A 16,296-nucleotide genomic window follows, 5' to 3' on the forward strand; every position below is an offset into this window, starting at 1 on the left:
ATCTTTACCTATGCAGATAAAATTGCAGGAGGAAATGCTTTATGTTTAAGCTACACAGAAGGTGTTGAAATTCACCTTCTGAAAGAATATTCAATAATTCTTAGCTGATTAGAAAGCTCTTGTCCAGGAAGTGGGAGATTCTAATTCTCTTCATYTCCCTACAGGGTTTTAAACTCCAGCCCAGACAAAGGCTATTAGGAGTATAGAGGAGTGTTTATTTCCTTTGGCTGAAGTTAATTTGCTTTGTTTATAGGCATTAAAGATTCACCACAAGAGGAAGCGAGAAAAAGCAGGATCTGACGGATTTAATGATAGTGTGACATTCAGGACAGTGGGTGGTCTGTGTTCTAGTCCTGCTTCAGGAAAAGGGCAAATATGTTTAATAGCAATCAGGTACAAAAGCATGAAAATACATGTGTGAAGGGACTAGCGATCTGTTGTCCCTCTTGCCCACTTAAATTCCCGGCCTTTAGAAGAGTCACTTCTTCCCATTCTTTCCCTTTGGAAACAAAATTCAGAAATTTAGTAWGGAATCTCTTAATCTCATATGTACACTTTCATATGGTAATATAATTTCAGTGGTGCAGCTTCACACATATGTCTGTATCCTGAATTCCGTGTCATTCGTTTCCGCACATTCACATATGTTTCTAACACATAGTGAGCTCTTTGCAGGATTTTCTTTCCAAGTGCCCACAAAAGTTTCTCTTGTGCCTGATTCTTTATTGCATTCTGAGTATGTTGCATGTCCTCAAAGTGTCTTGTTATTCTTCCCATCTCCTGGCTTATGCTGAAAGCTTTTAAATACATTTTAATGATGCATAACAGCAATRTAATGAGTCTAATAGCATGCTATTGATTTTCATTTGAAACACTGACATTTGAACATTCCAATAGCCTTTTAACAGTGTGTATATTTAATGTGATTCAAAGACAAGGCAAATGCAATAGAGTATTGCTCTACTAAAAAGATTCACAGTCTCTATTTACTGATCCTCTTTTCCCCCTTTTCTCCGATCTTTATTGCAACCATCCCTATTGGAAGTGCATAATTTTCAGTGTTTTAAAACAAGCAAGCCATAATATTTGGTACAAGAAAATGAAAGGGAAAACCACAAAATCACAGTATCCAGGCACAGCTTTGCTTATCTGCTCTGATTACAATGGAGATTGTAATGACACGTTCAGTGAGTGYTGCCAGAGAATGCAATGTGTTAGCTCTGGAGTGAACTGCCCAAGGATGCCCTCTAGACAGAACTCATGCTAACTTCATGAACTAAGAGAGACAAAAAGAAATGCCATCAGCAARCATACACATCAGCATAAGATAGGAGCTCCCTTTTGATGAATAACTCCGTAGTTATATCCCATGGAGAGTTTTGTTTCCAGTAGACATTTCTGTGAGGTCAATGAGCAAGATGTGAAGCAGCCGTACACTGCCCTGACCAGTCTATGTGTGTGGCTACTTGGACATAAAACTAACAGCAGCATTGCCAGGCTGTACTAGCTATATGTTTTCCTTGTGTTGTAAGTAAATACCTTAATTTTCCAGTATTCTATCATGTTTTTTTCAGACAGTGTTTATAAAAAATGAGTACAGGTCAAGTTTACATCAGGTATTCACCTTACTCTTCTGTCTTTTCACAGCATCATTCATATAGTTTTCACATCAGACATCTGCACACAACATAAATGTGCATGACACTATCAAGATAGTAGGAAATACAATTTCTACCCTATGGGTTGATTGAACRTAAGGTAATACATAAGGAAAGAGAGAAAAGCAAATGACCAGGGTAATAAGAAAGATTTATGCTGTTGTAAGGTCTTCAGTTTGCTTGCTTTCCCAGCATATAGCTGTTGGTTTGCAGCCACATCAAACAAGAGGATCATCTGACAAGTCATGACTCAGATCTCATTGCAGTTGCATGTAATTAGACAGGGGTTTTGCTATTGAGCCTAAAAAAGTCAGCTGTTTTTATTATCATTTTGTTCAGAGGTTTTTTCAGTCCCTGTGTTTTTCTTTCAAGAAGATGATGCAAGTAAGGTCAGGAGCACTTTTTCTGAGAGTATGTAAGTAATTTTGAAGTCTGAGATGCTTTTTGAATTATTAGTAGTTTCCAGAATGCATGTTAGACTGAAACTATGATACACAATTTTCAGAGGTTACTTAAGAAATTCAAAGCTGTTTATCAAATAAAGTACCTAAGACAGGCATATGCACATTTTGTTTTTAAAATGTAAGTAAAGTTATATTTCTCTGCATACCAGAGACTTTCCTAACTGGAAATGGAGATGAGCAAGAAGACCATCTTAGTCTGTCTTGAATAGATGGTGATAGTAATGAGTAACTCTGCTGAAAGCAGTAGAGTGGGGCATGGATATTAAACCAGTAAGAGAAGAAATCTTATACATATAGTTAGAAACAGAAGAAATTACTGTTACCTTATTTAATATAGATTACATGGGTGGTCTCCCAGAAGGTACCTAACTCTGGCACGTGTGGTGGAGGGATTGTAGAATGATGAGCTCAGATGTCTTATTTTTGACCTCTAAGTTAGGATCAATYSCATCCCCAGCAGAAGCAAGATCAARTTTGACACCAGGTTGAGGTTAAYTCGTGGTAAGAGCCCCAGTCATASCTGCAGGCAAGATACTTGTTCCTTTTCTAAACTTCCAGTGGTGTGTTGCATCCCTTTCCYCCAGATTGTGCTGGTCTTTCATATTTTAAACCTAAATTCTTCAGGATGAGGACTTTCTCTAGTGACAGTCGTCAGTACACCAATTACTGAGACTGTGATATATCTCTGTAATGGAAATTCTAGCATGTCTCAGGAAGAAGGGGCTTCCATGCCTAAGCAGTTGAAGCAAAAACTAATGGGTAGTGTAAAACCAAAGGGGTTGTACAATRCAACTACTTCTTTCTGCCCACCTGCAGTGGGGGAAATTGCCTGTGATTCCTGATGTACGAACAGGAGGAAAACTCTTGTTTTGATGTTGCATCAGCACCTGCATCTTACAACAATCAGAAGTTTCTAGAGGATGTGGAACTACTTTGTTCCCTGTCTATTAAGCATGGCAGTAAAAGCCCAAGTCCTCAGTGCTGCYGGTCCAGTGAAACTGAAAGGTGGTAAATTCAAATCGCATAAGCAAAAAGCATTTTATGTACAGCATGCATATAAAGAGCTTACAGCAACAGACTGTCACAGAGGCCACAGTTATAAGGAGGCCTACGACATTTTCAAAGATGACAAAATATCTAGAGTAAATTCAGGAAAGGAAAAATTTAGAAAATGCSTAAGTGCTTCTTCATTTTACACAATCTCTCAAGATGTATGAGACCTTTTTGGGGATTATTTTCTCTGTTGTAGCTTGTCTTSGTCACCACCAGACAGGAATTTCTAGACCATAAATATGAACAAATACAGCAATTTCCGTGTTGCTCACTTACACCTGAGAGAGTCTGCTGACCATAAAGTGCACCAAGGTTTGATCTAAAGCACATCATCCATCACTGGTGCAGTAAAACTGCATTCATTCTTGTGGCTGTGAAAAATTGCCTAACAGGCAGCTGGCTTGCAGTGCAGTGATGCGTACTCTTGGGTAATGTGGCATCAGTGTACAAGAACTACATTCATTGCTCTGCTCTCATATGCCTAAAAGAATCCCAGACTGTGCAATTCATGCACCTCCTGCTCTTCCTTTTAATTCTTTGCTCAAAATCCACTGCAWACTTCCTCTCTCATCCTGACTATTTATAAGTACACATAGAAACAAATGTTTTGTAAAGATGTAAGACGCATTCTTTTTTATTCCCAGGGGCAAATAAAGGCTTTTATTTTTAGCCCAGTTTCCTAAGGAAATGAGACTGATGCAATCACATTGTCTATTTGTCTGTCTATCAAATGGTCCCCTTCCCCCCTTTCCTCCCCCCACCAACTTCTTACCATTAATTTCTTCCAGCCAGATCTGAAAGAATGGCAAAATTCTTTCRAAGGTGTTAAATACACATGAGTTTTGTGAAAATCAGTGGCTGGGCCACAGGAGAGCCCTATCACTTCCCTCATGGGAAAAGTCCATTGTGGCTGAATTCAGCAGATGGGCAGCAATGGGCTGTCACCTTGGGCATAGCTGTAACACCACGTCATGCCTGTTGTCCCCTGAAGGTGGAAGAACCAGAGGCACTGGGGTGGGAGCTCCAAGGTACTTCTGGAGAGGCTCTCCTGGTACTTGGTGATATTTTGGGGGTAGGGTGAGAGACATGGTGGCAAAGGGGAAGGGAAGGAATGGGGTTGTGGGACATGTGGGATGCAGGGGGCAGAGCACAYTTWAAGGTTTTCTTCATACCCCAAGGGGTTGAAYGTTAAGGTCATATTCTGGGGAGCTTCTCAGTGATGGCTCAAGGAATATAGTAGAAAATAAGTGCAAAGCCAGTGCTAGAGAAGGGGACATGAAAAGCAATTTTGGTTTTTWGTCAGCTTCTCCAATTTAGTCTGAYATCTKCTAATGCTTTTCTGACATCTTTACTGTGATGTTTGAGATTTTTGTTTTTAATGGAGAAATTGGTAAGATCATTTAAGAGACTGAGCTACTGTAAGTTCCTCCCTTTTCACTAACATGCTGGTCAGCAGATAATACTTAAACAAAGAGATAAGTTCTCTTGTCATAGGTCTGGGAAGCATCTTCTTCTTTTAGGGAATTCCAACAAGTCAGTACTCTAAAAATAYATTTAAAACAGTATTTGTGACATGCCTTTACTTCAGTTGTCCTTCCCTTCCTCACAAAACCCAGGCTACTTGTTTGCCAAACTCTTTCAGGCTTAAATCTGAAGTACCCGGGTCTGGAGACTGCTGTCTTGCAAGGGATTCAGAACAGGTTAATGGCAAAGATGAGGTAAAGATAAAAAAGCAGTGTCCCTATTCTGATGAATAGTGTAAATAAGAAAATTCTCACCTTTCCAATTCACAAAAAAAAAAATTACAGTCTTATTAGATAAGATGACAAAGCAAGAATCTGTTGAAGTAGGGAGGAAGAGAAGGGAGAAAGGGTTGGTAGAGGTTGCTGTTCTCCTGCAAGTGCTTACTGATTTTGGAGACATGACCAAATTTTTTAAAATGCGGTTGGACTTGGAATGCATGGGAAAAAAAGAAGARTCAAGAACTAGCTACAGCATGAACATCTTCCTCTTACATTCACTAAGTGTGTGGTGCATAAAAACATGCCACTTGCACTGCAGAGATAGGGGTATTTGCCAGTGTTTCAGGGGTGGGAAGAGAGAGATGTGACATCCTGGTGGCATCCTTGATTTCTCTTGCTGTCCTCGCCTATCTGCAAGACTGACATTCTTAATTAACACCCTCACAGAAGATGTGAAGGTGCAGAGTGCTATTAACAGAAATGGCCCTGAGTACACAGACATCCAAACCAGTTTGAAGGCTGAGCCATTTTGCCTTCAGCGACTGAAACCATTCTGCAAATATTTAATATATAATTAAACCTTCTTTTCCCATCAGGTGAAATGACCTCAGCATGTAACTTTACATGCCAGGACAGAAAATGGTGAGGTGGGTCAAATAATGTAATAATGGGTAGAAACTTTCTATTTGTRAGTATGCTGTTGAAAATAACCTGAGTCCTTTCTTCAGAGGGGAAACTCTAGCTTTCTTCGGGATTCTTGTTTCATGCTCTACGCATCCCATGCTTGTGTCCATAAATGTTTCCCTGTGATCAGCCACTGTCTGCAGATCTATGTCCCTGACTGCCAGTCATTCCTGCATTTCTTRCAGAGATCACAGCAAGGACAGACACATGCAGTCAGTGTAGTTGGAAAAGTGCACTCTCCCTCAGCCAGCTACTATTTCACATGTATTAGCTACCGGAGCCTGTGGTTTGGCATCAGCACAAACTTCTTCCTATCACAGCATTAGAAGTTGTCTAATCAACACAAAAATGGTTACCTAAGCCTGGCACAGCCGCCTCCTGGTTAGCTGGGGTGACCCATTCGTGCACCCAGCCCTCTCTCTGGTCTATTACAACAGTTGTGGGTCAAAGCAAGGTCTTTGGAGGGCTTCATATGGGCAGAGTTCCCTATGCAATAACGCAGTAGCTGCTGCTTATCACCCCTACTCTAGATCCTGATGCAATTTCACAACCCTGCAGCACCAGGGACCTCAACTGGCAAGGGCTGAGGCAAACAACAGCTGTCAACATTCAACAGTGTCAGCAGAACCTTTTCTTTGCCAGGACCTATCACTGTCAAGTAAGGGTTAAAAAAGACCACTGCTGAAATGCTTTTCATGGTCAGAGCCTTCTGTGTGCATCCYTCTGAAATAACATCACAGTCCAAAACAGGAACAGCTCTTTCAATGGTGCAGGATCCATGCCTGGGCAGCAGCTGGAGAGGACGTGAGAGAAAAAGCTGAATCAGAATAATTTTATTTTTAGCAGTTTAATGATGGACTAGGATCATCTGTAAGCTGGAGTTGAGRAAGGACAAACATGTCTTTCCACAGMACATGGTGAAACAGTTCCTTCRGTACTTCATGCTGGTGATACTTTGAAGTCCTAGCCACCCTCCCAGAACTCCTCATGTGGACTGGGATCTAGAACTGTGAATCAAATGTRTGCTTTTGGGCAAGTTTGCTTTGTCTGGACATCCACACCCACATATGTAAGCCAGGGTAAATCCTACAGTGAGAAATGGGTARAGGTGTAACTTGGCAGAGCTGCAAATGTGTGGCAGAATTAAAGCAAAGCATCAAGTTTCCCAAGGTCCAGGGGTGCTTTGCAGTCAGAAAAGGGCAAAACAATAATACTACTACCTTGATTTGAGTTTCTCCATTAGCTTACTGGTTTTGCCTTGTAGGTATACAAGGATGTAYACATCTTTGGATGTACACATACCTTTATTTTTGTAGTTTTGGTTTTCRTCTGTAGATGACATGCCTCAGCAGGCTCTTCAGTTTACAACATCTTTCATCTGGCCAGAAGGAGTTGCTGCAGTTTCCACAGTCCATGCCAGGGCAGAGTGAATTCTACGTCCCATTGGCACAAGGCACATGGGCTGGGAGCTACTTCAGGATAGTCTGATAACACGGCAATACTTCAGAAAATGCTGTTTTGTTAAGGACCTGAGTCTTGTTACTGAACAACATAGATCCTTCTGAGGCAAGCCACTGTGTCCTTCAGAAGAATTAATCTGTACCATGAATGGAGCAACTCTCACACACTTCACTGTGAGTATAACCTTGTAAAAAAGAGCACAGAGAAATGTCAATASTGTGCTTAGATAAATGGTTTCAACTGGAAAAAGTGAGTTTGCTCAGTGTGGTTTATTTATGATGTGAACATCGAGAACATTTGAAACATCCACCTGATTTACAAAAGAAGAAATCACTCTGTATTTACATGGTCTTGTAGCAACCACCCCTTTCCCAGTTATTCTTAAACTTGTAGCTATGTTCAGCCAAATGAGAGAGAGAGAGAGAGAGAGAGAGAGAGAGAGGTAGAGGCCTGAAAGAGATGGAGCTGTACAATCTCCATCTGCTGGAGACCTGGTGGAGGAGAAGGGCTCTGCCATGGAGTCTGCCTTCATTTTTGCTTCCCTCTCTCTGAACTGTAACCAATTTTCCTGCTCTCACTTCTTGGCCATTCTGCAGCTGCATTGGACCAGCAGGCCCCAGCAGGGAGGCTTTGGGAGGTASTCTGAACCACACTGGGAGGAGGGAAAACAGGAAGCATTGCAGGAAGAGGGGACTGAGACTGTAAAGGCAACATGGGGGCATGGAGAGAGAGTACAGGGAGAGTATTACAGTAAGGGAAGGCAGGAGAGCAGAGGCTGTTACAGGTTTTGCTGGTTTTGCTGCCTGCTAAATCCCCTTCTTTGACATGTGAAAAGACTGTGAAAGTGCAAGACAATGGGAATTAATAAATAAACAGTAATAATCAATATTTTTCATTTCCAAGGGTTTTATAAACATTAATGAACCTTCATGAGCTGTTGGAGAGGTATTTAAACCATATTCYATTTTCACAGATAAGGAGATGAAAGCTCTGGCTTAAGTCCAAAGTTTTCAAAAGCAGAAACTACTTTTAAGAGCCCTCCTTGTTGCTCAGCACCAAAACTCCAAAGGGATTGATTTCACAGTTGCCATCCRTGTCGATTATATGCTATTTACTTCTGCAAAGCTAGGTTTAAACATGTACACTCAAAAGCAGCAATATCTTCTGAAAATTCAGGCTCTCTAGGCCTGTTGGATTTTCTAAAGTACATAAGGAGAAGTCAGTTTATGAGAGAAATAGATATATAAAAACATTTATGTTTTCTAGTATTGTACCATGACAAGAAAGTCTATGTAAGCATGGATTTTGCAGGCCTAAGACACTTAGAGAAAGGGCAAAGTAAAACAAAGATTTAAAAAAAATACTTCCAAGAAGATCCATTCCTCTGTGCAAATGGGAAAGGAAGCAGAGCATGTTTTTAAATCTTTCTACMTCTCCCATAAAGATTAGGCAGATGGTTTGGGTGCATTTCTTTAAGTGTGTGATGAATATTTTATCCCTGAAAGGAATAGAAAATATGAATGTGTATGYAGTCACCAGTTTCACTGAGGTGAAGGAGAAACAACAGGACTTCATTAGAAACCATGTGATTTGGTAGTCCAGAAAAGAAAAAAAAAATTATAGCAGTATAATAAAAAAATGGAAGAGTTGTAGTTATTTCCTTTGGAATCATGCATTCCCAATTTTAATTATTCTGTGGTCATGCAAAGACTTAACATCTTGTTAGCCTACCTGCAAAAACACAGGTGGTGAAAAAGCCTCCAAATTCTGTTAAAATGGCAGGTATCATATTTAAATTAGCCAGCAGCCAAAACAGGAGATCACAGAGCTTTCACACAGAATATAGCAGTCAGAAGCAGAAATGCAGTGCTGATCAAAGACAGCAGGTTCAAACCCAGTCCCAGGCATGTGCAGCATGATTCCTACCCAGCAATATCAGCGATGCACCAAGCACAGTCTCAGCATAGCTTTGAGTGTCACAGCGGATCAGTGGGAAGAGGTAAGAATCACAATAGAAATGCTCCTTTGGGGATCACCAGTGCATAAAAAAGAGGAAAASGTTGCCAGAAAAAAACATGTTGAAGGGCGCCTCAAAGGCACTCGCATAATGCTTTAAAACTTGTCTCAAAGCACTGACACTTCTGTGACAACCAGGCTTGTGCTGTGACAGTTTTGCCATTCCTGCAGCTGAAGCTCCCCACAGGTATTTAGAAATCCTCAGGAGGTGAGCAGAAGTGGTGGTTYCTCCCTACACCTTCTGCTGTGCTGCCATGCCCAGTACTGGCAGCACTGGCAGTGCCAGCACGCTGACTCTGATGCAGCTTGGGTGGGAATGTAGTGCTGAGCCCCTTGGTGGAAGGTGACAGCTGATGGCAGCTGCCAGGCAAATGGGGCAGGATACACAAAATGTGGGAAGCTGTAGAGATTTATATAGCTTCAAACTGTTGTAGGGTCTCTGTGTGCACAAGATCGTGACAAATCCTATGGAACAGTGGCATCAGACCTTGTGGAATACAGGCAGGATAGAAACCACAATGACTTTAAGGGACATAATAGGCTTTATGGTGTTTCTCTTYTGTAACTCTCGTGAGGTGTCTCTGAGAAAAGGGCACAATTAATTCATGATTTTAAAAGGCCTTACTGTCCACACAAGCTGATATTCCAGGAGATAAAAAGGAAGAACAGAGTAAGCAGCTAAAGGAAATTTTTAAAAGAAGAAGAATCTCTGGTTCCAAGTGCAGCAAAGAAAAATGAAACTTATTCCAGCTTCCTAGGCCATAATTTTAGCTAAGGCAGATTGTACCCAGACCCACCAAAGACAGCTATGGTAGAAAAACTACTGCCCATCCACATCCAGAAGCAAGATGGGGTACTATAAACAATGCTGGCATACTTTTGGATGTGGTTTAGGTTTGGGGTTTTCTATTCCCCAAATCASTGAAGTATCACTAAATTTTGATTTTGATTTTCCAAGACATTTTGATCTTGGAAGATAAATTAATATGGGAATTTTGGATCAGGAAACAGCCCCAGAGGAAGCTGCTGCTGACAGAAACTAACACTGGCCATTCCACTTCAGGCTTCCTTTGAGACTGCTTAGCACAAGTGAGTGCCAGCAGCTACATTGCTGATAGCGTGTTAGGGCAGCAAAACCTTTTTCCTATCAAGGTCTTTTGCTATTGCTGCTGAAACACCACTGCTCTCCAGAAAACTACAATTAGAAAATGGGCAGGTCACAACCTCTGTTTTGGAAATTTTGTCCTTTCTGCTCTGGGCTTTTTACCTTRTCACAAGTTACAGAGCCTTTGTACCCTTGCTTTTGATTCTGCCTCCTAAGTTCCTGGCTCTGCTAATTCACTCTRTTGTTCAAGGTCTAGTATCACCAAGTTTAATTCATTACGTTACAAAAGGTAGAAAAATTGCTCCTTGATTCATTCTCCCTAAAGAGTGCCAGTGCATTTTAGGAGGCTTGCTCTTCCATTCYCAGTACACTGCAGTGACTATGCCAGGCCAGAAATAAATTGTATTCTTGGAATGCAGCTTCTTATATAGGTCTGGCCTTTCCTCTTCTTTTGTACCAGAATAATTTTAGTGCCTTATCACAATGTCAAGCTGGAGAGTATATAAAAATCCAAAGAGGATGKGATCTACCCATAGCTATGTCTTGAGAATGAAATGCCTCTGAGATGAGGCGTCAGGCACCTGGAGGATGGGCAGGGAGGGTATCTTGGGTGGTAATTTGAGKAATACCTTCTTCTTTCCATCGTAACAGAAGTAACCTACAGCATCTCCTCCCAGCTTCCCGGGTTCTGTGATGRACAGTGGTCTTCTGCACATACTGAAGGTGAGGAGGAAAGCCAGTGTGACTCAGCTCTGGCAGARGGCAGAAGCATTATTAAGGACTGGTGGGGTGTCAGCTAATGGGCAAGGCAAGACAAGGTCATGCTTCCCTCTGTCTTTTGGAGAAACAGTGGCCACAAAGCCCCTGCCTTGGCTTCCTCTCTATCATCTGTGTGCTCTGCAGGGATTTGCTATATGTAAGTGACAGGCTAAGGGATTGCCTTTTTATCCAGTGTTTTGGAGAACTGGAAGTTTATTGAGACAAGAAAAAAGCTGAAGTTTACTGGCTTAAAGCACACGTATGTAWTATTTTAATCCATGTCCTGAGAGAGGCTGTTTCCTTAGGAAATGTTTGTTAAACACCTTGAAATGTGATAACCTTTCCAGTGTCACAGTAGCTRTGTACCAGTAACTGGTTCCCAGAAGAGGCTCGACAGTCCTAAATTGCAGAAGTGGGTTTTGCAACTGGAAGTGAGGAAGTGATGCTGGAAGTAAAATAAGAAATGGAATCAGCAACAGAATAATTTTGGATATTGCTATTCTATTGCTGGTACTGGAAATATAAAAATGCACATTATGTTATTGACAGGGAAAAAGCTATTAAATATTATTGCATAAAAGTGTGAGTCAAGACTTCTAATGTGTTTTTTACAGTGTTGCCTTTAACTTAATTACACCTGCTCCTGACAGTGCATTATATCTTCTTATATCTTCTTTATTGCACAGGCATTAATTTAATCAGAGATAATAAATGAAACCTCTGGAATTAATTACAGGTTGTAACAGTTTTGTTACTTTGCTAGAACAGGCAGGAAGACAAAAACATATGGACCCATAAACATTAACTGGYTTTTGCAATCCAGCCATTACAGGAGAAAGACAATGAGGATTAAATTACTTGGAGATGTAGCTGAGAATGCTTAGGCAATTTTCAGTGTTTCTGAAACTCAGCAGTTCTCAGTGTGGAAGACCTTGACTACTCCATTTCTGTGACCCTTTCAAACCCAAATGCACCTTGTGTTTGAGTCTGTTCAAAAGAACTACGTTTAAGAACTGCTTTTACAGATTCCCAGGATCTGATCTGTTTGGAGGAGGGGTCTTTGCAGTGCAGTTTCAATGGAGGCATGCTGCCAAGATTTGGGATCTGCGTGTGAATTACCGTGATTTCCCTTTGGGCCTTCTCATTTCTGCCAAATTTGAAGTGGACTTTCTGTGAGTGAGAAGCAAACATGGCCYCATTCCAACAGCACAATATCTGGGAGGGTGTCTCACAGGAAAAAACCTTGCAGAACAGCCTTTCAAAGCATCTTAAAAAAATCCCCTCCTCTAGGGGATTTCTTCTGGAGACAAAGGTCATTACTTGGGCTTAGAAGGCAGAGGGTATTTTGCTTAGTTGCCTAACCTTTCTGATCATGGAGTTACGTTAGAAAGTAACTCCATCATATATGATATTATTTACCTTTTACTATTTTTAAAATGCCTCTAGTCCATTCCTTGCTGCGCTATTCATGGTAAAAAAGTTTCTGATCAATCTAATTTGCTTAGTAAGCTTAGGAAGCTTAACCCTAACCTTTCCTTAAAAAAAAAACAAAAAAAAAAAACCACCTTCTCTTTACTCAGATTTAATAAATTACCTTTTTAATGCAATAAATACATCATCTTCTTGTAGGCAGCTATTTTGGACTTCAGTTGTCACTTTCAGCTGAGCTACACATGTATCAGACTGCTGCAATGTGAGCTCACAAGTCAGCTTTAAACCCTTAATAATTTCTATTGTTCTTTTCTTAATCTGTTTCCAATAGATCTACATTTTTCAAATACTCAGGTAGTCTGAAATTAATATGATTATCAAGAATGGCACCATCTGACTTCTGTAGAGGAAGACTGTTATCTACCTGTCTCTGATAGGGTTTGCCTACACAATGCAGGAAATGTAATCCTACACTGTGTGCAAACCCCGGCAGTCTAAGCAGTGGGGGATTTTGGATCTTGAGMGTTCTTTCAAGAGTGAGCCAGTGCTTGGAGCAGCCTGCTGAGGGCTTAAGACTGCCACTGGGCACCAAATGTGTCACTACATCTATCCTTTGTTCAGTGTAGGTGGAGATAAGGCCTTTTCAAAATCCACCCACATATCACCATGGAGARTCTGAAGACTTGTGGCTTCATTTCCTCAGAAAAATCCCTTCTCTGCTTTCAGARTGCTCAGTGGTTTTCAGCCTGGGGACTGTGCATCTCTGCATTGGCAGATGGCTCCACAGGGACATGCCACTAAGAACATTTAATGTATTGATGCCCACTGGCAATTGGTCTCAAGGAGGCTGAAGCTGTAGTGGAATATTTCGGGGGCTGCAAAAAATAAAGGGTTGAAGACAGCAGCTATTGATTAATCTCTGTGAGGTGGGTTTTTTGGTTTTTTTTTCCCTGAAATAAGTATATTTTAGTTATTTTCTCCTAAATGTATTAGCCAGCAGTTTGAATTTCCAATGCTATATTCACTAACATGTATTATTTTCCTAGCACTCTAAATATTATCTCTGCACTCACTGCTGCCTCTGATAAATCCAAACTTAGGGTCATCTGACTTCCAACAGCTCTGTTGCGAGAATTAATCAGCTCACTTATTAAGAGTTTTTCAGACACTAATAAAGATACAAGGTAAAGAATGAAAACTGGAAACATGGAGAWAATTGGACTGTGTGCCTGCAGAATTCTGGGCAAATTCCAGCAAATTTTTTTACAAGTATAAATCTCCATCTTTAGGCTCTCATTTCATGATAAAGGCAACTGAATTTCCCTACAGCCTCCTGCCTGAAAGATCAGCTTGTTTCTTTCCTTCAGTCTAGGACATGCATTTTCATCCTCGTTTTCCTGCAGTCACAACATAACTAAGGAACTAGCCTAGCCAAAACCACTTTAATTAAAAAAGTTTCCAACTAGTTTAACTAGTTAAAGCAATTCACTACAGAAAGTCTGACAGGTCAGGGAGGGAGYATGGACAACCTGTTTTTGTGACAGCCCATATGCGCATCAGCTTCAACTATGCATCTGCAAGCCCTGGAGCCTATCYTAGAGCACTGCACACTCACAGTCTCCTAAGTTTGTTCAAGTGTTGCCAGGCCCCCTCTGATGTAGGCTGAAAGAGCTCGGTACCCTCTGCAGAGGGCCAGCCAGGCAGGGAGCTCAGAGCACTGGGGCTGCCTCTTTCCTGCCAATGAAGTGTCATTCATTTTATGCACAGGAAGAATCCACATTCCCTGAGCACTTCAGTGACATCCAAAATAAAAACTATGTATCTGTTTSGTGGATGCAAAAGATGAAGCCATGTGAAGCTAAAGAGTATGAYTAGTGCTGGGAAGGCAGTCAGTGAAGAAATGCAAGAAGGGAAAGCRAAGTTTTCCCTCTGACGGTTGCCTATTCTGTCCTTACTCTATTTCATGGATGCCCAGAATCTCTGCAGTTTATTCTGAGTAGGACTGATGCTCTAATATAATCTGAATGGCAGACTCCCTGCCTTGTGCTACTGGTAYTGCAATTTAAGGAAGATACATAGCATCATAAATAACACAAACACAGTAATTTCAGAGCATGTGGGTGGTGTAAGGCCAGAAGCCTCATTTTCTTTCTGTTCTTTCCTTTCAAATACATCTTCATTCTTTTAAAGCTATTTTTCTCCAGTCTACTAACCTTAAGTACCTTCAAGCAATTGAGTAAGACAGTACTATCTTTTCTAGACTTTATCAGAGAATCAATAAAAWGGTATATAACTTCTCACAGCACTCTGTTTTTGTCTATTAATCTACTAGATTCCCATCCTCCCTGGTTTTATGTACCTCTCTAGACATCAACATTTTAAAACTATTGCTTCACAGGAAACTTCAGGTGATCCTCAGATCATCCAAATCCTCTTCAAATACTGGTTGTGAAAATATCCAGTGCATTGCTGTAGGACTTCCTTCATGAAATAAACTTTTTCTTAGTTGTTGCCAAAGACTGTCTAGTTTTCAGGTAGAGGCTGTGCCTCAGGATGTCAGGGACTGCCGTGCATATTGCCATACTGGGAAAGAAGGATGYGCCTGCTTTCAGTCGATGGATTTATTACAATATGTATTACAATGTGCTTTGGTTTACTCTGTCATCCTGAATCAGTTTTCTATCATCTCATCCATCCCCCATTTGCCTGTCTGAAGCCATTTCTCAGAGATTCTTTGTTAATTATTTTCCACCAGTTCTATGTATGAGTGATCCCATTTTGATTGAACAGTTGTTGTGCCAACTTCCTCGTAGTTCTAAAGCCCATGACTCTGAAGGRGTGCTGTTGGTGGGTTCCAACAGAAGCCTGTCTCAGGATGTAATTAACAGAGGCAGGTATGCATGACACTGGATCCTCAACTGCTTTACTGTTTTGCTAACTCTCAAGCTTAAAAGCACCTCAGCGACTTTCTCGGTCTACTTCTTAATTATGTCTCAAAACAGCCCGCCCAAAACCCAAGCTGAATGTAAAAAGTGCCCCCAAAAAATAACAGAAATTAATATTCAAGTATTTGCAAGGAGAAGAAATATTCACCATCTCACTTCACAGAGCATTTAMACTTTCAAGACTTACATGTCTTCARGATAGTTTTGGGGGCAGGGGAAATCTCAGAGGTATTCTTATCCTGCAAGAGCATTTAAAGTAACTTCTCCTTATGCYCTCATTAATTTTTAATGCATTATTATGTGGACGTCCATCTTCTCCTTTTGACAGCTTTTCTTTTTATATCAGACAAGTAATACGCTCAAAGTGCTTGCTTGCTATTTTATGTATATAAATAATTGCTTCACATAAAAATTGTAAAGAACACAGATCACACAGTGTTTACCAGATTSCAGCTGAGTACAGAATTTTGACTACTAAATGACCCCACTGGCAACTGGAAAGCAGTCCACATGGGCACCTTSCAATACCCAGCTAATAATCACTGCTGTCTGTGCTAAGTAGCGCACTGCAGCATCAGCACCTTTCAAARAGTTGGTTCACATTTTGTGTAACAATAGGCAGAGGTTGGTAAAGTGAYGCTCAGGTGTTTATCCCTAATCAAAATCCTCTACTTAGAGGAATCGTTGCTGAACTTGAGGTGTGATTAAACCCACAGTGACTGAGGTTTTAATCTAGAAGAGTGAGGTTTAGCAGCCTGCTAATTCAGTTGTAAAGAAATTATTTAATATTTGCAATTAACTGGAAAGGGAATGTGACTGAGAGAAATTACACTGGTCATGTTTTAATCACAGRATAATGGAAAGGGTTCTGTTACGAGGGACCTAAAGATCGTCTAGTTCCRAACCCCCTCCCACGGGCAGGGACACCTACTAGAGCAGGTTGCGCAGAGCTCCATCCAACCTGGCCTTGAACAGTTA

The sequence above is a fragment of the Malurus melanocephalus genome, unplaced genomic scaffold (assembly GCF_030028575.1).
Source record: "Malurus melanocephalus ecotype Western Australia unplaced genomic scaffold, MMel_1.1 scaffold_234, whole genome shotgun sequence".
Taxonomy (NCBI): domain Eukaryota; kingdom Metazoa; phylum Chordata; class Aves; order Passeriformes; family Maluridae; genus Malurus; species Malurus melanocephalus.